Here is a 24,772-nt window from a genome sequence, read left to right as displayed (position 1 = left end):
AATTAATTTAAAAAAAAAAAATTTTTTTTTAAAAGTCACAATACCTTCTCTAGGTCTCTGACTTCTGACCGGGACAGAGTGTGAGTGGATGGTTCAACCTCACTACGAGCCTAGAAAATATTAAATTAGACATTTGTAACATTGATTCAGACAATAAATTTGTGCATGAAATACTGGATTAAAACATAGAAAATTAAAAATGATACAAAAAAATAATAAATAAATAAATAAAATCACAATACCTTCTCTAGGTCTGTGACTTCTGACCGGGACAGAGTGTGAGTGGATGGTTCAACCTCACTATGAGCCTAGAAAATATTAAATTAGACATTTGTAACATTGATTCAGACAATAAATTTGTGCATGAAATGCTGATTTATAACATAGATATGAAATTATTTTATAACCTTGCTTATATTTTATCAATGTAATATACAAGTAAGATTACAACATTTCAAATCAATTTCAATATTTATGTGTTACCCAAGATAATGTTCATGACTTTTTATGCATTACATTACATGCATGTTCATCCCAGTATGTCAGGTTGTGTGTATATTAAAACCTGTGTTACGAGGACCCTGTTTCATGAGGACCACATAAGAACATGTTCTTGACTTGACTGAAGAGTCTCAGTAGCCGGGTTTCCATCCAAAGTTGCGAATTTAACTTATGCACAAAACTGGAATATCGCATAAAACATTTGCGTACAAGCACCGTTTCCAACCAATGAGTCAAAGAGAACAAAATCGTCACTTTCTGATAAACCTGTACTATAAATCACTAAGAAACGTAGGAGAATATGATCATTTTCATATATAATAAATTATTTGCGCCTCAGAGCGAGCAGACGAAACACAATGAATGCGGTCATTGCTTTCGGAGGTGGATGCTGCTGTTTGGGAACACAGTTTGTAAGACATTTCTGTGAGGCAATTAGAGAAATACTTTGACAGACTTTGCTAGGGCATTTGAGATTAACCATAACAACATTTCAGATGTTGTGGAATGATATCAGTCTGCTGGTTAGTCAGGTTTTGCCGTCCCATAGCGCAAAGTCATATGACTTTTTTGATGCGCTTGGAGGAATTTATTCGCAAAATGCATTTCCATCTCCCAACATTCGCATCAACCCTTTTTCGCACAAGTCAAAAACCACCTCAAGCGAGCGTAAAAACTTTTTTGCGAATTAAGGGATTTTATTCTAAATTTGGCGTTTCCATCACTCGCTTCTCATGCGATAAGTCAAAATGCGCATTAAAATAGGATAATGGAAACCCGGCTAGTGTGTTGTTAGTTTGACAAAGGTCTGGTCTATTAGTATCCTTGTTATTACCGGTACATTGGTAACTAGACAAATGTGGACAGCACCCTTAGTTCAAGCATTTCTGTGTATGAGAGAAACAGTAGTGATTTGAGACACAGTGACAGTGTCTGCGTTAGATGTACAACATGTGGCCAAGACTCACTTTTTACACCCACAATAATGCAGCAAACAATGTTCACATCTGTTTCTAAGAGACAATGTAATCTGTTCTACTCTTTAAGGACTAACACAATTATTGCAAGAACTTTTTGGATACCTTCATAGCTGCTGTGCCTTGTTCAGAGTTCTTTAGACACTGATTCGTCTCAGTTATCATCTGAAAATAAGTTGTGAGTAAATAAAATAAAATATGAAATCTTGGAGAAAGTTATTTAAATTAAAAAAGCAAAAAAATTTAATAAAATGACAAAACTGCACAATATTGTACTATTACTGCCTGAAAGTCAATTTCAAACAAGGGTACCGACTTTTTACCAACTTCTATTATAATATACATAATCTAAAGATAACAATTATAAGTTTTCAATATCATATATGGCCACAATGAGCTGTGAATGATCCGTGTTAAGCCTAATATTTCACATCCATGCAGCCCAATTTCATGGTAATAACTACACTGTAAAAAATTGCTGTAAAAAAACGGCCATATTCTGACAGTAACATCCTGTTTTTTCATTACAACAGTAAAATTCCGTAAAATAATAATGAATTCTGGGTAATATTTGTTGTTTTCGAGAAAGTATCCTTCTGCAGTCCTGTGAAGTAACAGCCCCAGAGTCGACACTCAGAGGCTGTGTTTCAAATCACACCCTCATTCACTATTCCCTACATGAGTTTACTAATATAGTCCACCTGACAGAGAGAATGAACACTAATGAGTGAATTCAGCCAATGATGAACAGCTGCTGTGAACAAGCAGATTCACTGGAGAAAAGAGAAAAATGAAACTACAACTGACTTCAGACACAGCCTTAGATGAAATCAACTGAAATAAAACAGCAGAGGATGATTAAACAACTCCACAAACAGCATTACAGTTTAACTTTATTTCTGCCACATATCTATAAAATTACTTGAGAATTAATAGACATTTAGATACTTTATTGAAAATGTTTTGTGTGACCTCACCATTATGGCGATCAGCATTTGCTTTAGTTGGGCTTTAGTTTGGCTTTTAATGTTAGATTATTTTTTTGGTTGTTATAATTGTGTTAGTAAAAAGCATATGTTATAACAACAAGAACCAAAAAAATAAAAAATGTAAGTAAATGTGTTTGTGTTGTAATCATCATGAAGCAGCCTGCTTCTCTGACCTTATTCTGTCTTTAATGAAGTGTTGTGGCTTTTTTTTATTATTGGTTTCATGTTCTGATATGTGCTATGACACTACAAAACAATCAATTATGAAAAATTGTAAAACATCTTATACACAAAACCTTCAGTACTACAGCATAGTTAAGACCCTTACAGACATCAAGAATCAGCATATGAATCTCAATAATGGTGAGTCAAAATCTTCATGCTGCAATGCATGCTGGGTACCAGCACAGTACAAAACTCACCCATGACTCCCAGCATGCATTGCAACATGAATAAATTATGCCACTGAATTGTCCTCTTATTTTCTCTAATTCTTTATATTTTATTTTATAATTGCTTTTGTTTTTGTGTTGAGTTATATTAGCATGTTTTGTGATGTTCAGAGTTGATCTGTTTATTTATTTTGGTTGATTGTCACCACTGTTGAGATTCATACGCTGATTCTTTAGGTGTGTGTTTCATAGCACTTTAGGGCTTTTTTTCTTAATTGTCAGTAATGTTTTTAACAATCGTACGTAAGCTAGAGCAAAAGAATGAGCAGGCTGTTATTACATCATCACTTTGATAACAGAAGAGACACTGAAGAAAAAAATATATAATGCTTGATGATGGTTCGGTCATTAACAAAACACAACTAACAATATTACAGATTTTGCTTTGGTTCTTTTTGCCATAACAACTGTGCTTTAAAACACATGTTTACAACAGCCAAAGATAAGCTGATGTTAAAAAGTCAAGGGTCAAGAGCCCAACTAAAGCTAACAATGATCTCCATCATGGTAGTTAAAAAAACCAACAACAACTTGCATTTCTGTGAACGTCTGACAGAAATATCATCAGTCTGGTTAGTAATTTGTGAAGTAATGCTGATTTAGGAGCTGTTTAATCAGATCTTGAGAGGTTTAATGTCTTTCTTTCAGTTTATTTCATCTAAGGCTGTGGCTGAAGTCAGTTGTAGTTCTTGTGTTTCTCTTTCATTCAGTGATTCTGCTTGTTAACAGCATCTGTTCATCACTAATGCACAATCATCACTTAATTAATCACAGAATTATCTCATTAACTTCAGCACTGATCCAGTGTTACTCTAACACTCTGTAGTGTGCACACATTATAAGTGTTCATTTAAAACTGAGGATTTTGTTGTGGGGTTTAAAGGGTTAAAGATGTAAGAAGAAAAAAAACAGCATGAAATGTAATTTAACAGCAATAAACTGTAATTAATTTACGGCAACAAACTGTAGAAAAACAGTTACTTACTGGCAACCGTGCTGCCAGTAGATTACCGTTATTTCAAGGAAAAAACAGCAATTTACTGTAAAATGTAACGGTCAGATTAACCAAACAAAAAAAGTTATTTTTACTGAAATATTAGTGAAGGTCCACAGAAAACAGTTATGCAAATTCATGAACGGATAAGGAGAGTAAATATTAAACTGAACTGTTTTAATGTGTTTTTGTACAAGAGAGATCTGTTAGTTTAATGTTGTTTTGTGGGTCACCATTGTGCTGAAGTGTAGAGCCTGTGCTTCAGTCAATGATGAGCCACAAACACTGATGTTCTGCTGCTTTGTTTTTTTTAAAGTCAATAACTGTGCAGTTGCTTAAGCAGCGATGGTTGTTTTAAGTACTTCAACACATGCATGTGTATTATAGCGGATGATGAGCTGCAACGATTTGAGCTAAAGACATGTTTTTAGTTATTTAAGGTGTTTGCAGTTTTATACTGAGAAATATTTATTTTCAGTGGACTCAAGTGATGTAAGTTCACAATACTAACGCCATATGAATACCAATATTTTAAACTCGAACTGTTTGAACCAATTGGAGCAGAGTTAATATCCATGGTAGAATAACAGTAACATGCTGTAAAAAATAAGGGCTGTAAATTAACAGTAGAGGGCTGTAAATTAACAGTACATTACTGGCAACTCTGCTGCCAGTACATTACTGTTATTTAACGGCACAATTTTTTACAGTGTAGGGTCTTCAAATACCAGGCTTTTGTCAAACAAATGACACACTGAGATTCTTCAATCAAACATCAGGAACAAGTTCTTATGATGGTCCTCATAAAACACGGTCCTCGTAATACAGGTTTGAACATACACACAGGAACAAGTTCTTATGATGGTCCTCATAAAACACGGTCCTCGTAATACAGCTGTAAACATACACACAGGAACAAGTTCTTATGATGGTCCTCATAAAACACGGTCCTCGTAATACAGGTGTGAACATACACACAGGAACAAGTTCTTATGATGGTCCTCATAAAACACGGTCCTCGTAATACAGGTGTGAACATACACACAGGAACAAGTTCTTATGATAGTCCTCATAAAACACGGTCCTCGTAATACAGGTGTAAACATACACACAGGAACAAGTTCTTATGATGGTCCTCATAAAACACGGTCCTCGTAATACAGCTGTAAACATACACACAGGAACAAGTTCTTATGATGGTCCTCATAAAACACGGTCCTCGTAATACAGGTGTGAACATACACACAATGTGACATCAAGACCATGGGCCCGTTCTTCTTACGTCGCTAACTCAGTTAGCTAGATTTGATTGTTGACGATTTCGCTTGATCTTGGATCATTTGGTTCTTCAAAGCTCATCCTGGACTTGCTGTCATAGCAACAGGTCCGTAAGCTTAAACTTGCTCTGGAGCAGCTTATTTCATGTAAACCGGATTAGATTGCATCTTTTTAAGCAGAACTGATACTTAAAATCTGTCCCAGCAACCGCTACTTTATTTCAAGAGTACCCTACAGGTCCAGGGACAACAATTTAAAATAATAATTTAAAAATTGATTTTAAAATAATGCCGTGTAGTCTATAATACTATATACACAGCCAGTTATATTAGTTGAAAGATTTATTAGTGATGAAATAATTACTTCATAATTATATTGGGGTCTTACACACATGCTATACAGATAATGTAGAGTCGTGCATTAATTTGAGTGATGACAGATATTATGGGAGTGGCTTGATGGAGTGCAGAGATGCAGATAACTTGATCTTGAACCTTAAGAAACTTTAATTAATGCTGTCACGTAACAAATCTGCTTCAAAGATAAAATTAAATGAATTGCTAATTACAACATTGAAAAAAAATGTAAAGCCTGTACAAATACTAGAAATCATGAATATAAATAATTGGCTATCATGCAAAAAAAAAAATATTTTAAATTAAAGTCACTAACATTAACTTGGGTTACAACTGAAGTTTAACACTTTTAATCTTTACTATAATCCAATAAATCTGAATTGATAGTGTAGAGGTTTCAATACCGTGCATCGCCATGGCCACTCAGAATCACCGTAATCGTATGTGATCTCTTCACCAGGAGAGATGCTCCTTGTCGCAAATAAGCATAAGTGTGGTTTTCCATCCACAGATATAGTCCTAATCCTGCTGTTTGGGTTAATATGGTCGTCGTTTACAAGTCGCCCAAGAGAACCGTCATCTCGGGCTGCATCGACACTAAACAAATGACAGACAATATTAGCACTGAAACTTAGGACCAGCAGAGATCATATTCTTTGTGATGATCACCAATCATTTAACAGTCATCAAGCTTTGAGAACACATAACTGATCATTTTAGCAAAACATGTACTCTAACCACTGACATGTCCACTGCCACATTTTGAATTATGTAATTTAATTATCAATAAACATGCACATCAAACACTTATACATACCAGAGGAGTTTTCCGTTGTAGCGAAACTCAAACATGAAAACTTTAAGTGCATCATGATATATCCTTTGCCTCCGCTCATATTCTTCTTTGCTTATGAGGTCACCTCTGTATTCCAGCAGGAAGTCTCCTTTATCAAACTCAGTACAGCTGAACACACCTCTCCCTAAACAACAACAGAGAGGTAAAACCATCACTGAGAACAACAAATGAGCCTGAGACAACTTTATTACACAAGTCACTTTAACCTCTTAACTGTCACCCACTCACTGTCCCCTCTGCGGGACGCCTACGTTTACAATTAAATCCTAATCTAATCATGACAAACTATATATCGTTGGAAAGGTCTAAGACTCCTAAATAGGTATTTTACCACTTTTTGTGTTAAAAAATTATGTAGGAAAAGTAATAGATTAATTGATGACAAGAGTGCTCCTGAAAAATCTACATCATAACAGGAGTTCTGACCTTTGTCACAGAAAGTCTTCTTAGTTGACTTTTTCTCTATCACGCTTTAGAAATCATAAGAAATTATATATCAGTTGAACACTTAAAATCTCAAAATTCATCCTTTGAAACCCATTTTAAAATCAGACATTGCATTACCATGGAAATGGTGTTACAAAATGTTTTCATGCATGAAAAATTTAAGTTTGGATAGTGCACTGTTCAAAACTGTGAGTGACAGTTAAGGGGTTAAAGGCATTGTTCAAGCAAAAAAAATACAATTCTGTCATCATTTACTAACAATCAAATGGTTAGTAATATCTTCTTTTGTGCCCAACAGTAGAAAGAAACTTATAGAGGTGACTAAAAGATGACAAAATCTTCACTTTTGAACTATAGCTTTAACTTGGCTCAATCAAAATATTTAACTCACCTTTAAAATCACTGATGAATCTGCCATCAAGCCCATTTTTGTCTTTCTGTAGAAGTGAAAACTGTACGGCCTCCTCCATTGACTTGGGCTTTCTCCTTCGCCTTTTCACTTCAGCCATCATTTGATGTGTCTGCTTTAATAATAATAATAATAACTATTGGATTCCATTTGACAATATTAAGTTTGTTTCTTTCTGTCACGGCCCTGCTGGTGTGCCCCGGTTGGCCACCAGATGTCACTGTGTGTGTCAGCACATGGCTTATTGTTTGTTGTTTGTGCCATGTGCTCTCCTGTCTATTGTCTGACCCCGCCCTCCTTGTTATCTCATTATTGTTTCAGTTCCTTCACCTGTGTCCTCCTCGTTTGGCTCCCCATATAGTCTCCTGGTGTCTGCAGTCCTGTGCTGTGTCGTTGTTTTATGTCAGATGTTTCATGTCGTGTGGGTTCGTTTACATGTGCTGTGGTCTCTGCCTGCCTGCTCGTTTTTCCCCTTCGGGTGGTTTTGTTCTCTTTATTATTAAAAGACCCACTTTCTCCTGCACTTGAGTCCTCGCCTCATCTCTCGACCCATCCCGTGACAGAACGACACAGCCGAAATGAGGACTCAGCGGAGAATGGGCTCACACCATCCACCAGCCGCTAACGTCAGCAGCCCCCTCTACCAACGCATCCTCCAGTTCCAGGCCCTGAGCTCCCTCCGTCAGCAGGATACTGACGTGAGGAAATTTGCCCTGAGGTTCTGTGGTGCAGCAGAGGGTTTGGGGTACAATGATGCGGCCCTCAAGGACCTTTTCAATAGCGCCTTGAGGAGCCCCTCAAATGGTGGAGGATGAGGGGCTGGACCACCTGACGCTTGGGGAATTTGTGAGTTCCTGGCACGTTCCCCAGCTAGGGTGGCTGGAGGGCCTCAGGCAGTGCTCGCCAAGCTGCAGCGCCCCAGTGGTGGCTGACAAAGCTGCAGAAGCCGCAGCGCCCCAGTGGCGGCCGACGAAGCTGCAGCGCCCCAGCGACAATCAAAGGCGCCAGAGGCCTCGCCTGCCGCACCCAGTACCTCCAGCCCGCTCCCAGAGCGTCCCGGGCTGATACGAAGCGTGCAGGAACCCCCACTGATGTCAATGCGAGCAGCGTGGTCGGCTCGCGCTCCCGAAGCGGCGGTGTCCGCACACAGGGTTCCCGAGGCGGCGGTGTCCGCACAGGGTTCCCGAGGCGGCGGTGTCCGCCACGATCCTCACAGGATCCCGGCGGCGGTGTCCGCACACGATCGTCAGCGGCGGTGTCCGCACACAGGGTTCCCGAGGCGGCGGTGTCTGCACACAGGGTTCCAGGCGGCGGTGTCCGCACACGATCCTCACAGGATCCCGGCGGCGGTAGCCGCTCACGATCGTCGGCGGCGGTGTCCGCTCACGATCCTCACAGGATCCCAGCGGCGGTGTCCGCACACGATCGTCCCGAAGCGGCGGTGTCCGCACACGATCGTCCCGAAGCGGCGGTGTCCGCACACGATCGTCCCGAAGCGGCGGTGTCCGCTCACGATCCTCACAGGATCCCGGCGGCGGTGTCCGCTCACGATCCTCACAGGATCCCGGCGGCGGTGTCCGCACACGATCGTCAGCGGCGGTGTCCGCACACAGGGTTCCCGAGGCGGCGGTGTCTGCACACAGGGTTCCAGGCGGCGGTGTCCGCACACGATCCTCACAGGATCCCGGCGGCGGTGCCGCTCACGATCGTCGGCGGCGGTGTCCGCTCACGATCCTCACAGGATCCCAGCGGCGGTGTCCGCACACGATCGTCGAAGCGGCGGTGTCCGCTCACGATCGTCCCGAAGCGGCGGTGTCCGCACACGATCGTCCCGAAGCGGCGGTGTCCGCTCACGATCCTCACAGGATCCCCGAAGCGGCGGTGTCCGCTCACGATCCTCACAGGATCCCGGCGGCGGTGTCCGCTCACGATCGTCGGCGGCGGTGTCCGCACCACGATCGTCCAGCGGCGGTGTCCGCACGATAAATCGGCGGCGGTGTCCGCACACGATCGTCAAGCGGCGGTGTCCGCACACAGGGTTCCCGAGGCGGCGGTGCCCGCTCACGAGGTTCCCGGCGGCGGTGGCCTCTCACGATCGTCCCGAAGCGGCGGTAGCCGTTCACGATCGCCCCGAAGCGGCGGTGTCCGCACACAAGGTTCCCGAGGCGGCGGTAGCCGTTCACGATCGTTCCGAAACGGCGGTAGCCGTTCACTATCGTCCCGAAGCGGCGGTGTCCGCACACAAGGTTCCCGAGGCGGCGGTAGCCGTTCACGATCGTCCCGAAGCGGCGGTGTCCGCACACAAGGTTCCCGAGGCGGCTTTGTCCGCCACGATCGCCCTGAAGCGGCGGTGCCCGCTCACGAGGTTCCCGAGGCGGTGGTTCCCGCTCACAGAGCTCCCGAAGCGGTGGTGTCCGCTGAGCTTTTCTCCGAGGGGGCGGGGCTCATCTCAAGCCTTTCCGAGGCGGCGGTGCCCGCTCACGAGGTTCCCGAAGCGGCGGTGGCCTCTCACGTTCCTCTCGAGGCGGCGGTGCCCGCCACAGAGCTCCCGGCGGCGGTGGCCTCTCACGATCCTCCCGAGGCGGCGGCGCCCGCTCACAAGGCCCCCGAAGCAGCGGAGCCAGCCACTGCCTGTTTCAGGGTGGCAGCTCCACACACACTGCTGTGGTGGCCGCTGGTTCTGCCCTGGGTCCCCAGCCCGCCGGCGCTGCCTCAGTGCCCAGGTCCCCCTCTGCCGCTACATGGGCCTGGCCCACCATCTCTCCCCCTGATCCGCCTCCGGCCCTCCTCCCTCCCAGACATTTTTTGGTTTCTGTTTTAGTGTGTGGAGCGTCTGGAATCCGCTCCTTAAAGGGGGGGTTGTGTCACGGCCCTGCTGGTGTGCCCCGGTTGGCCACCAGATGTCACTGTGTGTGTCAGCACATGGCTTATTGTTTGTTGTTTGTGCCATGTGCTCTCCTGTCTATTGTCTGACCCCGCCCTCCTTGTTATCTCATTATTGTTTCAGTTCCTTCACCTGTGTCCTCCTCGTTTGGCTCCCCATATAGTCTCCTGGTGTCTGCAGTCCTGTGCTGTGTCGTTGTTTTATGTCAGATGTTTCATGTCGTGTGTGGGTTCGTTTACATGTGCTGTGGTCTCTGCCTGCCTGCCTGTTTTTCCCCTTCGGGGTGGTTTTTGTTCTCTTTTTATTATTAACAGACCCACTTTCTCCTGCACTTGAGTCCTCGCCTCATCTCTCGACCCATCCCGTGACACTTTCAGCTTAAAAAATAATTATGATAGTTCTACTGGGACAGAATATGATGTATACTGACCATATGCTGAATATACTATTTTGCCTGGTTATCTGTAAAAGTGCTTTGACAATCTGTATTCTATAAAGCACTATACAAATAAAGGTGTCTTTACTTATTATGCGCAGTAAGTTCTCAGAAGTAATAAGTAATAATCTCCTTAAACCAAGCCGAACAGTAGTAATATTTAACAGAACTGGCATGTCAGGATACTGTATTGCGTGGAAGCCCCTCCCCTTCACAGACTGTAGTCATGACAACACATTATGATGATGGCTAGACTGTTCTATTACAGTTACAGTTATACTGTAAACGAAAATAAGTTAAAACTGACAAGCATTGCTGATTCTCATCCGACGTTACTATTAATAGACTGACAATTATTGTAAATTGTTACAAAACGTCACACTCACTCTGATTAGAGCACGTGTAAACGGGATTTATAATATTAATAAAAATATTAATATGTATTTAAATAACCATCTATAAGCCTTGGTGTTAACTTTACGGTTAGGATTAACGTTACATTAATAGCATTACATTAATTTATCTATATTAAACTGACTGATTACAGCTTTCAAGTCAGTTTCATACTTTATAATATGAAATTTAAGGAATACGTTTAATTGCAGGATCACTATGCACTTATATATTCATATACAATCGATTAATTCTAGAAAATAATGTTTAAATAATTAGTACACTGCATTAACTCACTTAGAAGCTACATAGCGGCAGAATGTAGCCCCGGCCACCGGCGCCATCTTGTTTTCGCGATTAGCCAATCAGCGGCCTCCAAACTTACACAAGTGTAAAATATGCAAATTTTCGATGACACAGGTGTAGTACCGGGTCCGGGCTGCAGGGGCGCACTCTCGAGCTCAGAGGATACACTGTGTATAGTAAAATTTCAGGGTTTTGTGGTATGTAAGGACATGGCGCGAAACTTTGAGAGGGAGCTTCTGGGACATAGAGAAAGGCATCTACACTGTCGGAATTATAAGGACATGGTCCCTGTCCTCATAAACCCAAATGTCCCTGTAATGCTGGTGCGTATTCAGGTCAAAAGTCCTAGTAAACCACCCCCCACACACACACACACACCCTGTTCTGAGGTGGAAATGCTGCTCTTAAATCTCCAATGCTCCTTCTCATCCTCCAATCAGCGTGAGCAGCCAATCATTGGAGACAGGTGGCAACCATTACCTCCTACTTGCGAGTAGAGTGAGAGAAAGAGGGAGAGAGCAAGAAAGGGAGAGTGCGAGAGAACAACAACAAAAACATACATCCTGGGACGTAACAAAGTCAAATTCACATTTTATGTTACTGTTACATTTTTGCTGTATGCACTGTTTACACACCCCCCCCCATATTCTGGATTAGTTATTAATTATTAATTAATCTGACTGAATCTATTTGACTTCATGTGGTTACAGCAGTGACTGTAATGTTTAAGCAGCAGTAGTTATATGGAACCATGCAATGTCAAAATATTTGATTGATGACCGACAGCTGTTGACCTTTGACCTTAGGGGTTAACCTTATGACCTTTTAATGAATGCAGCTGTGTTAAGACAGTGATTATATTGTTCGTTAATGCACAGCAGCTGTTTGTAATATATCATGTTTATGTATCCTCATTCATGAAATAAGACAGTGGTTACATTATTCGTTAATGTACAGCAGCTGTTTGTAAGATATCATGTTTATATATCCTTCATTCATGAAATAAGACAGTGTTACATTGTTTGTTAATGTACAGCAGCTGATTGTGCTATATAGCATGCCGGACCTCCGGTTCGTAACTCGACATCTGTTTGTAAGATAACATCTTTATGTATCCTCATTCATGAAATAAGACAGTGGTTACATTGTTCATTAATGCACATAGTTGTAGCTGAATGAGTTTCTCACAGAAGTAAATGAGACAAAGGGGTTCACACATCTGACTTGAGCGGGAACCGCTTGTTTAAAACACAGACAAAGATAGCTCTTATGTGGTGTCACGCCATCCCATAGGTTTCGGTCAGCATGCATGGATGTGAGAAAGAGATGTTGATCTAAGGACAAGATATAAGGACAAGAGATAGTTCTTAAAATTCAAGGTGATTTATTGTTATGGACAGTGCGATCATTGCATTTTAGATGTCTAAAATAAAATTACATCACTAAAGGGGGTCAATAAATGAGTAATAATACAATAAAATAACTCTCACACACACACACACACATTGCATTGGTTGTATTCTCAGCATTATAATGAAATAAAGAATAAAAACTTAGCTTAAGGAATAAAATAAATATTGCAATAAAAAACTGACTGTACAATGAAAATGACTTACATTTTCAGGGAGGTTGAGAAATTACGTCTTTACACATTGACAGCAGATCCTCAAATAAAAGGCTTGCAGATAGTTGAAGCTAAATTAGAAATTCAGAGTGACATTTATTTTTCATTAAAATTTTCAAAAACAGAATTTTGTATAATTTATCATTTAAAAAGTTGTTATGCTCATGGAGACAAATTTTGCAGAGGTCAATCATTTGGACTATTACTACACATATGGTTTGTGGGACACTCCATACAGACGTAATTAATGTCTTGTTTTGTTTTTTTACTTTACAGATTCTAGACCTACCCATCACACACACACAATTTCTGCACGATTCCATTTTTTATTAAATTTTGTTTGTAAGCGATCTTAATTATGAGGACTCAAGAAATTTCATCATAAACCACATTTGCAATGTTATATCAGTGTAATACCCGTGTTATTATACAAATTTGTGTTCTGAGAAATCATATAAACAAGTACACACATACATAAACATTTCAAGCTAAAAAGAGACTTCTCTCTATTTTAAAGAATATGGAAATAAATAAAATATAGATTTATATATGACATCATAGTAACAAACATGTTACTCGAGCAAAGCAAGCCATTTATCATACATTTTAAACAAAAACATTTAGTTTTTCACTAACCACACATAAACGTTGTTTTCTCAATAACAAAAACACAAACATGTACATTCATGCTACTCACATATTATTGTAGCCCAGTTTGTGACAAATACAGTATAATCAGACTTTAGCCATTATTATATTTTTAAGATACTGAAAAACACAAATGTCAGGGTATGTCAAAACTTCCCCAATTCCCCAAAGACCCCCATTTTAAATAAAACATTGTTTAGTATGTTTGTAAATATTTTAATTATAATGACTCAAGAAATATCCTCATAAACTGCATTTATGTAATTATAGCATTGTAAAACACATATAATCATACAATTGTCTTGATAAATCATATAAACAAGTACAGACACAGCACACACACACACACACACACACTCAGGCAGATATACCAGACTAGAGGAACAAGGGGTACTCTCTCTTTCTCTCACACACACACACACACACTGACACCATTCAGAAAGGTCAACAGTCTAGGTCTGCACTGAGCGCTAAAAGCTAGTTTTCCAACTTTTTCAAGTGTTCCATCTCCCCAAAATCATATATTGTCCATTTTATACTTTTTAATGTAGCTTGAACATTTGAATAAAAGGTTGACAAATGTATCTTCATAACCGTTTTGTTTTGACACAATGTCATCAACCTTCTGTTGATGGTTCTCTTTAATTTATAAGATTTACTTTTATTATTTCTACAAAGGTTCATGCTACAGTACTTTTATCAGTCTAATAAATATGCGGTCAATACATGATGAAACAATAATCGTGGTACCAAATAAGTTTTACACAATGTTTTTAAGAAAGGGATGTTTTAAAATACAACTAAACCAGACGACGGATTAGTTTTTTCTTTTTTCTAATACTGAAATCCTCGCTTCTAAATTTGTTAAAGTTTTAATGCTGATTTTGATGGCCTACCCCGCTAGCTGATACCACTCTATACTTTTTCATTGTTTTTAGATGAAGACTATTCTCAGAATCTGGTCAATCATGTCGTGAGTGTTTGCAGGAAAATATGAACAAATACATTATAAGAAAATAAAAGGATAGTCCTTCTACAAGAGATTGTTTAAACCGAGATTGTGATGTACTGTAGAGCTTTTTCTGGTCTGTCTACGAAGCGGCCGCAAGACACAAGGCCTCGACATGAAGAGCGAGTCTCTGTTACAACTATTACGTATAAAATGATGCATGGATGACGTCATGGATGCGCTATTTGCTTTGTACGCGTCTCTAAACATGACTTTAATAAATAAATCACAGATGTCATGTAGTTAATTTAAGCGAGAGGAGGGATGATTTTGACCATTTTAGTCGGTCGTTGAGTTTTAGGTCTGATCCAGGAAACAGCAGTACAACTGCAACTGCACGTTGTCATGTTTGTCTTAATAACCTGTTCTTTTTTAAGAAAACATTTGGAGCAATTTTTAACATCTCTTCATTTTTCACAATTGTAAATGTTTGTTTAGCTTAAATATTAGTTTAAGTCAGTTACATAGGTGTCAGGCATGAAGCTTATATTTATTTTTTAAATAATTATGATAGAGTTACAAGTCTCGGTTGGTTGGGTGAAAACTTGACAGTAAAAGTGTCAGGGACTAGAGTGTTACTCAAACAGTCCGCCGTGTTATCTTTTAATAATTCTATTTTATTGCATGTTACTAAGACAAATTCTGTAACACTGATCATAAACATGTTGAAACGAATATAAACGTGCAAATCTATAATATAGCCTAACGATACAACAGACTGATCCCTGCTAAGTACGCCTAAAATTGCTTTTTCATTGCCTTACACTATGAAACCGGAATAATTTTATGTTTCCACGACTTGGATCATTCTTTCTGTTTGAATTCGTTTAGGCCAGTTTCACCATTCTTATCTCATTTTCCCATCTAATTGTAATTGCTAGGCCTCGCGGTTTGTTTCCTAGTTTTTGCTGTCATGTTAACGAGCTCTTTGTTCGTATGCAGCTGTATTTCTGTGAATTTGCTTGATTTAATAAAATATGCTTTAAACCTCGTCTTCATTCGAGACATGTCCGTTATATTATTACATTATCCCAGTTAAGATACAAGATCATTTCTTAATAATTATTTTCCGTCTACTCGTTTTCTTTTTATTCAATTGACTAAAAAATAAAAACCTTCTCAGTGGTTCTCACAAACTACTTGAGTTTACTCTTGCACAGTTTGCAAGAACAATCAGTGATAATGCACGATAAAACAGTTAAAGTGCACGTTTTATGACTGTTGAAGGCGTTACGTCTTTGGCTGATTGACGCCTACAGCCCCAACCTACATTCAGAATTTGGTATTTAAATAAGGTTTAGAGGCCACATAGTTAACCGGAGAAGACATTGCAGTCTCCTGTTACAATGGATGCTGCTGTTCCAAACAGTCCTGAAACATCTAGAAGAATTATGTGTGTAACACCGCCAAGAAGTTCTGTTGAAATGAGAGAGGACCTGACTTCAAGGGAAGAGCCTAAGAAAGGTTCTTATTGAAGATGAAGATATCGTGAAACCAGATTTCACTGTGTCTTGCGATCGTGTGGGGACATTTGTGTTTGACAAAGAGTTGCAGATTGTGAAACTCTACATTTTGGAATCTTACGATGAATATACACCCAAATGCTTCTACCTGCTTTTGACCGCCATAGACTGGACATACTTCTACAATCAAATTTGGAGAAACTTTATTATGGATGAAAACATTTGGTACAATTTCCAGTAGGATGGTACAATGCCTGGCATGAGGTATAATGCGAGCAAGCCGCCAGACTACATATCCATATCATCCTGCTTCATGACCAAAATTATCTTATGCTGGTAAATAAACGTCGGGAGGACTCAGAAACAAACTTTTTGTCTAAAAGCAGCGATGAGTCTGACTCTGATGAGTATGATCGAGACTGGCCTCTTCCTGAGGTCAACCCTTTCGAATGCTGCAAAAAGAGTCTATATTTCGAGCAAAGCGACGTACCTGTGTTAAACACCATTTTTTCAAAGATAGACGAGCTGTTTCAGTCAAGTTAAATTTATTTTAAACCGAATAATCAGTCTGTGTATTCAGTATAATTGTGTATTCGGTATAATCAAAAGCTGAACTATGATATTGTAATGTTTCTTTTTCAGCGTTTACTCACCCATCTATGTGTTCCTTGCTGTATGTTTAATTGTTTAATAATTGGTTATTGGGTTAAGTTTTCCCAAGCCACAATACAATACCAACAAAAATCCTAATAAATGACCGAGTTATCTCATAAACTTTAATCAAAATATCTTTCATCAATCAAAATATTGCGAGGCTTCGCTGGTCAAAGCAAATCCCTAACCAGGCCCCTTGAGGGCAACACCCCCATCTCAACAACCAACCCACCAACACTCGAAACGTAAAAACCTCAGCCCCAACAATTTATTTCGCTCGAATTTACGCCGCAATACAGAAGATCCGCCACTACTTCCTTGTGACTACAGCTACGCTACATCCCCTGTGAGCAAAGACAGCGGCTGTCCTCATAAACTCTGCAGTTATCGCGTGCTTTCCTAGATCTTGACAGCTCGGTCAACGGAGCTACTGCAACATCTTTTTGATCAAAACATTATCTACATGGACCAACAGAATCAGCTCCAACAATCCAATTTGTCTGAGCACTCTGCAATTTTTAAATTAATAAGGCTTCGACAGATCTGAACCATAAACTGGAATTGAAAAAAAATTGGAATTGCTAGGCCTCGCGGTTTGTTTCCTAGTTTTTGCTGCCATGTTAACGAGCTCGTCTTCATTCGAAACATGTCCGTTATATTATTACATTATCCTAGTTTATATCAGATATCGGACACAAGTTCATTTCTTAATAATTATTTTCTGTCTACTCGTTTTCTTTTTATTCAATTGATTTAAAAAAATATATATATATTTTTGTAAAATTGCTCATTTGTAAGTCACTTCAGAAAAAGGCTAAATGATTAAATCCAAAAACTGAACTCGGAGAAAAGGACCTTTTATTTATCAACCTTTTATTTTGAACAATATATTGTTGAATATATATTTACACATTGAAGTAGTGAAGAAAATGATCAAATTTCCGTTACAAACAGTGGTCTAGCCAACAAAGAAAATCTCTTAAGGCCAGTATGTTTTGCTGTAATAACAGAAACAGGTGAACTAATTCCAGTACAGAACCTATAGGATGTTGCGCATGCGCGACTGAACGAATCACTCCCTGAGACGACTCGTTCTTCCCGAGTCACATTAAAGATTCGTTCAAAATGAACGAATCGTTCAAGAACGACCCATCACTAGTGTCAGTGTGCCGCTGCTGCTCGGCTTCTGCAGTCGCTCCTCAAGTAATGACTTTTATATGTATTATCTGAGTGTTAAATTCATATTTTGAGTGAGTTTGTGTTGTGGGATGACGATTGAGAACGAATAAACGCGAATATGGACACTTCTACCAGCAGCTAACAGACAAGCAAACTGCAAAAGGTAAGTACCTTTTATTAATGTATAGCCTAATGTTTTATAGTTACATCAAGATTGAAGTGAGATGCTAATCGCGATTACATATCATTTATCAATGTTCTACCAGTTACTGTGTTTAGTATGAGCTAATACTGTTAGCTAGGGCTGGGCGATATATGAGCATGTCACACAGAAAACTGCGCCTCGCTTGAATGCTCAAATACAGACAGTCATCTCAAATTCACTTGACTTAAACACAGTCGCTAATGTCTGGAGTCAAGATAAACATTCAGGTGGAAACCCGGTGACCTGTCCGTATACTGGATCTGTGCTTTTGGTTCTTAAAGTGACAGCAGTATAATTTAGCCTAATGTTACCTGCAGTCGGTCATAATTTTAATCAAACAACAAAATACTAAAGAGAAAATGTATTTAATCTTTGTTCTATTGCATTAGTCCTATTGTTTGTAATTTGCTACTTTGATCTTATACATGTGATATATAAGATATATTGTTATTGTGAAATAATATGGTCATATCGCCCACCCATACTGTCAGCTAATTTTAAGATCAAACCCATAAGAAAAAAGTGACATAACTTTGAAATGATTAACCTGAGAACACTGTCATGTGAACTCATCTGACAGAGAGGACCTGAACGCATGATCCTTGGAGAAGAACACTGGATGCAAACCAGGATTTTGGATCAGCTGTGAAGATTTTGTATGGAGCTGGTGAGTACATTTTTGCAAGTCCATGTCTCTGTCAGTAAGCAGACAGTGTTTTATTAAACAAATTAATAATAATGTGTGTGTGTGTGTGTTGTGTGCGCTTCCCCCTCATGATCCAGAAGTTTTGAAAATCTTCTACCATATGATCTTCAGAGGAAGTGAGTATTCATGTCTAACATTAATACATATTATATAAATCTATTTTAAATTAATATTCACAGTATTTTTCTTCCATGTTTTTAATTTGTTTTAATAGCAGACAAAACAGGTGTCTTCTGACATAATCTTTTTTTCTTTCTCTTTCTCTTTCTCTTTTTTTTATTTTTCCCCCAGCTAATCCAGCTGATTACTGGCAATTTGGAGGAGAACTGCTCTTTATCTGCTGTGTCTGTCACTTCTGGCCATGGACCTTTTGTTGTATGTTTTGGTTTTACTTATTACACTAATATAGCTAGAATTCAGAATTAAAATACATATGTTTGTCTACATATATTACCAGAGCTACAGTGGTGCCCAAAATTATTAGAACACTATTTATTTTATACCAGTTAAAAAATGGTTTTAAGTCAGTTATTTCTATCTTTTGCTGTATAGTGTCAGTAGGAAATATCAGTTTACATTTCCAAGCATTCATTTTGCCATTAATTGTAATTTTTTGAGATTTTTGTTTGCACAAGGAGTCTGACAACAGCCAGTGCTCCACAGAGATCTGATCTCATCGTCTAAATCCAGAAGAACTGTGGCAGCGTCTCCAAGATGCTTCAAGAAACCTACCTGCAAAGCTAAAAGTTTTAGGCACTTGTGTAAAAATTCTGTTAAATGAGGATGTTGTCAAAAATAATGCCATAAATAAATGTTCTTTATCAATTAACTTTTATAACTAAATTAAATCAACATTTAGTGTGACCATCCTTTGCGTTTAAAGCAGCTTTTGCTCTAGGTGCACGTGTGGTTAGTTTTTCAGGTAACTTTTCAGGTAGGTTTCTTGAAGCGTCTTGGAGACGTTGCCACAGTTCTTCTGGGCACAGTTTGTTCTGTTTCTTCATGTCACTCCAGACAGACTGATGATGATCAGATCAGATCTCTGTGTGGAGAACTGGCTGTTGTCAGACTCCTTGTGCAAACAAAAATCTCACTGGATAATTTTTTAGCTGCTGAAAATACTAGTGTTCTAATCATTTTGGACACCACTGTATATGGAGCCCACAGGAGTCAGTAGAATATTGTGGATTAATATAAGATTTATGTTATGTACTCATGACCTCATCATGAGAGTAACCCTAACTGATAAGATAGAAATGCAATTTTTAGCTATTCAATTCCTCCTGGGGGCTCTGAAGAAATGTTTATGAAGAATTCATTGATAATGTTATTTTACATCTGAATAATAAAATTGCTTGACAATCTTATACATATATTTTAGTATTTTTGTTCAGTTGAAAAGGACTAGTTCAATTCCAGAATAAAGATTTGCTGATAATTTATTCACCCCCATGTCATCCAAGATGTTCATGTCTTTCTATTTTCTGTCGAAGAGAAATTAAGGTTTTTGAGGAAAACATTCCAGTTGACTCCCACTGAAGTCCACTATATGGAGAAAAATTATTTAATTTCTCAAAAACTTTAATTTCTTTTTGACTGAGTAAAGAAAGACATGAACATCTTGGATTACATGGGGTGAGTAAATTATCAGAAAATATTTATTCTGGAATTGAACTTCTCCTTTAAGTTGAATATATTTAATTAGGGATGTAACGATTCACTCAACTCACGATTCGATTCGATTCGATTCACGATTTTTTTAAAGAAAATTTATATTTAAGAAATTATAAATTAAATGTGTCCTGTTATTATTGCTTGGACAAAATGCTACACGTTTCTTTGTGAAATTGAAATATAACACCATAATAATATACTAATATAGCACTTGCATATTATTGCTCTTTTGTTGGTTTTGATTGCTTCTATTGTTCTCATTTGTAAGTCGCTTTGGATAAAAGCGTCTGCTAAATAACAAAATGTAAATGTAAATAACAAAACTAAATTGAAATTTTAAAACAAGCCCCAAATCAAATAAATAAGTAAAGTTAACATAAATAAAAGAAATCTCTTCATAAAAACAAAATAAGGCTTTGTCTGTGCTCTTTCCATTTAAGATTCGAGGCAACCACTGCATTTTAATCATGATCCAAACAAAGATGCTGCATACATGCAGCATGAGCAGTTTTTAATCTAAATTAAACTGTATAATTTCGAAATTTGAAGCAAAAACAGAATGGTGTGACTTCAGTTTTGTGAAACTATACATAGAAACAGCAGATGAGCTGAATGAGACGCAGATTCACTCTCTGCCAGCAGGTGGCACTTTAAGCGTTTCCTTGGTTTCCGCTGTAAACAAAGCAGCGCTGCACTTATGAACTTCAATATCATGTTCAATATGCATAATACAGAGGCAAGATGAAAAGAAAAAAACACCATCTAAACTTTTCTAAAGCAAGTTCCTCTCAGACATACATTCATATAAACTCCTACCCCTAATTGAATCGCGATTTGTTTAGCATCTCAACCGATTTGAATCGTCACATATTTGAATCGATTTTCAACCGGCTCGCGGTTAATCGTTACATCCCTATATTTACTTCAACATTTTTATGAAAGTGTTCTATGTTCTTCACCAGTACAGTATTTTAAATGTAATTGTGCTGTATTTCTTTAAAATTTTAATTTCTTATGGCATCTGTACAGACTTTGTATTTTGTCTTCTAAATAAAACTGAATTTTCCATCTTGAGCATGCTTTGACACTTTATTGAAGGCTTTTGATTGTAATAATTGGTAAAATAACAGTGTTTCTCTGTAGAACATTTAGTGCTTTCATTGTAATAATCCAGGAAAAATCTGTAAAATAGGGGTTTTACACTGTAAAAAAAAAGTCAAATGACTGGCAGCTACGACTGCCAAACAAAAAACGTAAAATTAAAAGTAAAATATCATAATTGTAACAAGGAAAAATCTGTAAAATAAGGGTTTTACACTGTAAAAAAAAGTCCTGTAAAATAAGGGTTTTACACTGTAAAAAAAGTCCTGTAAAAAAACGGTCAAATGACTGGCAGCTATGGCTGCCAAGCAAAAACCGTAAAATTAAAGTAAAACATCGTAATTGAAACAAGAAAAATCTCTAAAATAACAGTTTTGTTCTGTAAAACCTTCAATGAAAATTTCTGTAAAATGATTGTTTTTGCACTTTATTTCAATTAAGGTATTTTATTGTAATTTTAGGGTTTTTGTTTGGCAGCCGTAGCTGCCAGTCATTTGACCGTTTTTTTTACGATTTAAAAAATAAAATAAAATACTATTAGGGGCTCAGATGAGGTAGGATAAATATAATATACTCAGCTTTCTTTCTGTGTATTTTCACAGAATTATCACAGCATTTTAAACAGGTATTAGCATTAGCATTATAATTAATATTACTACTACTACTACTACAATATTCACAAATATTCATTACAGTAAGCCAATACGTATTCTGATGGTGTGTGTGTGGGTGTTTGTTTAGGACTAAATACACACTCCCAGATGCAGAACTGAGTTCAGAAACTCTTATTGGCGTTTCTAAACATCTGGGCAACTTGAAGTACCAAGTGTGGGAGAAGATGAAGGACATCTGCCCTCACTGTGAGTACTAGACTTATTCATTCCTATAAGAACTGCTTAGTTCATCAACAAGTGACTATTACTAGATGTTGTCTCTGTGTCCGATGACCTGACCTCTGTAACCTCATGTCAGCAGGACGAACCAAATGCTTTTCCTCTGAACAGGAATCGTGTGGTGTTGGGGAGCGTGGGATACAATTATGAAGTTCACACGTGGGAAATTGAGATGGGAAACAGTCGCCATTGGAGCCTTGGAGTGTGTTTTGGATTGGAGGGAAAACCTACCACACAGTCTTTAACCCCAGAAAATGGCTTCTGGGGCCTCAGACGTGATGGAGACGAATTGATGACCGCTGGGATGTCAAGATTAAAGATGAAGGTAAAGCCAAAGGTAGTGAGAGTAAAGCTTGAGTATGTTTATCAGGATGCTCATGTTTATCAGAAACGTTGGAAGAAGGTGAAGTTTTTTGATGCCGGAGTGATTCCCTTATCAAGGAATTTTATGTGCCATTGACGAAGAAACTCTTTCCCTTTGTGATCCCAGAAGAGCCCTCCGTCCCTCTGCGTGTTGTCCCAGCAAATGTTATTCTGACGGTTGAACAGAAACTATCTTTCCTTGAGAGGCATTTCACTATTATTTTAATCTGTATGTGTTTTGTTGTACTTATAATATACCTGATTCTGTTATGGTGGATTGACAAACAGATGACCATCAGGGAGAAGATATAATGGGCTGTTCAGGTATGAAGTATTGTGTCTTAAGCCCAAAGTATACTTACATTTTTTATTTATTTTTTAATGGCTATGCTAGCACACACGCATAGTCTTGCAGGCAGCCTTTCAAAGTATATTCTGTGCAGTTGCCGCATGTGCATCACGACGACATATGTGGTATGTGTATATGTTTCTTTGTACATATATTGGTATTCATATACACATCTATTGCAAGATATTTCCACCTCTGTCAAGAATATGTCTTTGTCCAGTGTTTGGGCAATCCTTCACCACAAGTTATAACCCATATAGGTATCTTGTTAATATTTGATGCAAGAGCTGTACAAATACAGGCACTTTGTAATGTCCTCACACAAACTTTCATCCATGTAGGCATCCATTGTGACTGCGGCTGTAGCTTGCACATGTTGTGGTCTCTTCCATTTATGTAGTTCTCTCTGACTACATTGTGAATCAATGTCCCTGAGGCATTGTTGCCATCTTGTGGACAAAGTCAAATAAAGTCAAAATTATTGCAAAATATGAATTAACATGACTGAATGAAGCTGATTAATTGTGTTGTAGCAGTGAAAGGATAGCATTTAAGCATCAGATCAGGTGAAAGTGTAACAGCTGCACAGTGTAACATTGGGTTACTGGTTTTATTCAATAAAGCTTTGCACATTATGAATCACATTTACTGTCTGTCACGATACATCTTTATTACCTTTATTTAGTTCAGATTCATTGCTGACACATATTCAACAAGACTTTGTAAGTTGGGTAAGGCCTCATTGAATTTGGGGTTGTGGATGTGCTGCAAAACATTAAACCACATACAAGTTTTACTGATGTGTAGCTTGTCGTGTCGAGTGTGTGTTTAGTCACCTGAAGCACAACTGCTCTGAGACTGTCTGAGGATGTAATGACACCCTTCGCCACTAGAGGGAGTTCAAACCAGCTGACTGGGGCGAATGCCAATCTGCAGTGAGCATCCCTATGTGTCCCACTCACTCTGAAGAGATCAGCATGTGATGCGGGAACTGAGTTTGCAGTTTGAAGCATTTGGGAAGGGATCAATCAAAGACAACGTCATTTCCTCATTTCCATAATTTTCTGGCGGCCCCTAGCTTCCCACAGTATCCTTTAAGGGTGCAAAAACGGCGTTTGACATCCCCCCGAATCGAAAGTGAGAGCAGGAAAAAAGTGACGTCATCGCTGGGCTTTAAACCTGCGGTCGCGTGTTTTGTGGTAAGTGCAGAACATATTCTTCATGTAATCATGTAGTCCTATAAAAATGAGCTGCTATTTAGGGTTGATTCGTTCTTATGTGGGATTTCAGCTCCGGATTTATATTTCGAAAGAAAAAAAAAAGTTTAATGTGGCTGTATGTGATATTAAAGGACAAAATTCAGCAATATCTTTATAAAATTGTAAAGGCCTACTGTGTGCAGGGAATCTGATGAGCATCTGAACGCAATTAACACCTTAATCATTTTCCTCTCAGAGCCCCCAAAAAACGTTTAAGAAGGCAGCGATCCTGGAGGACAAAATACAATACTGATAATGCATCTTTCTTTATACAGTCACCCGCCGTGCATTTCATGGGAGTACAGCACTGTAATTTAGCGCATTGCGTTCAGATATTTCTCTACAAGGCCAATTTTAATGCACAGAT

The 24,772-nt window shown here is 38.8% G+C and overlaps 1 protein-coding gene and 1 long non-coding RNA gene across 2 annotated transcripts in view; one reads left to right on the top strand and one right to left on the bottom strand.

Moving 5' to 3' along the window:
• LOC131536455 (protein NLRC3-like) overlaps positions 1-24,772 on the bottom strand; it is a 101,126-nt gene that overhangs the window by 31,553 nt on the left and 44,801 nt on the right. The window lies entirely within an intron of this gene.
• Positions 17,730-23,705, top strand: LOC131547822 (uncharacterized). Its single transcript, XR_009273025.1, has 6 exons — positions 17,730-18,018; positions 18,641-18,727; positions 18,844-18,882; positions 19,058-19,141; positions 22,283-22,401; positions 22,546-23,705. It is a non-coding gene; the product is annotated as an uncharacterized LOC131547822 (long non-coding RNA).

Source organism: Onychostoma macrolepis, chromosome 01, assembly GCF_012432095.1.
Source record: "Onychostoma macrolepis isolate SWU-2019 chromosome 01, ASM1243209v1, whole genome shotgun sequence".
NCBI classification, from domain to species: Eukaryota; Metazoa; Chordata; class Actinopteri; order Cypriniformes; family Cyprinidae; genus Onychostoma; species Onychostoma macrolepis.
The sequence above is the reverse complement of the archived record's forward strand: the minus strand, read 5'-3'. Positions and strand labels throughout refer to the sequence as shown.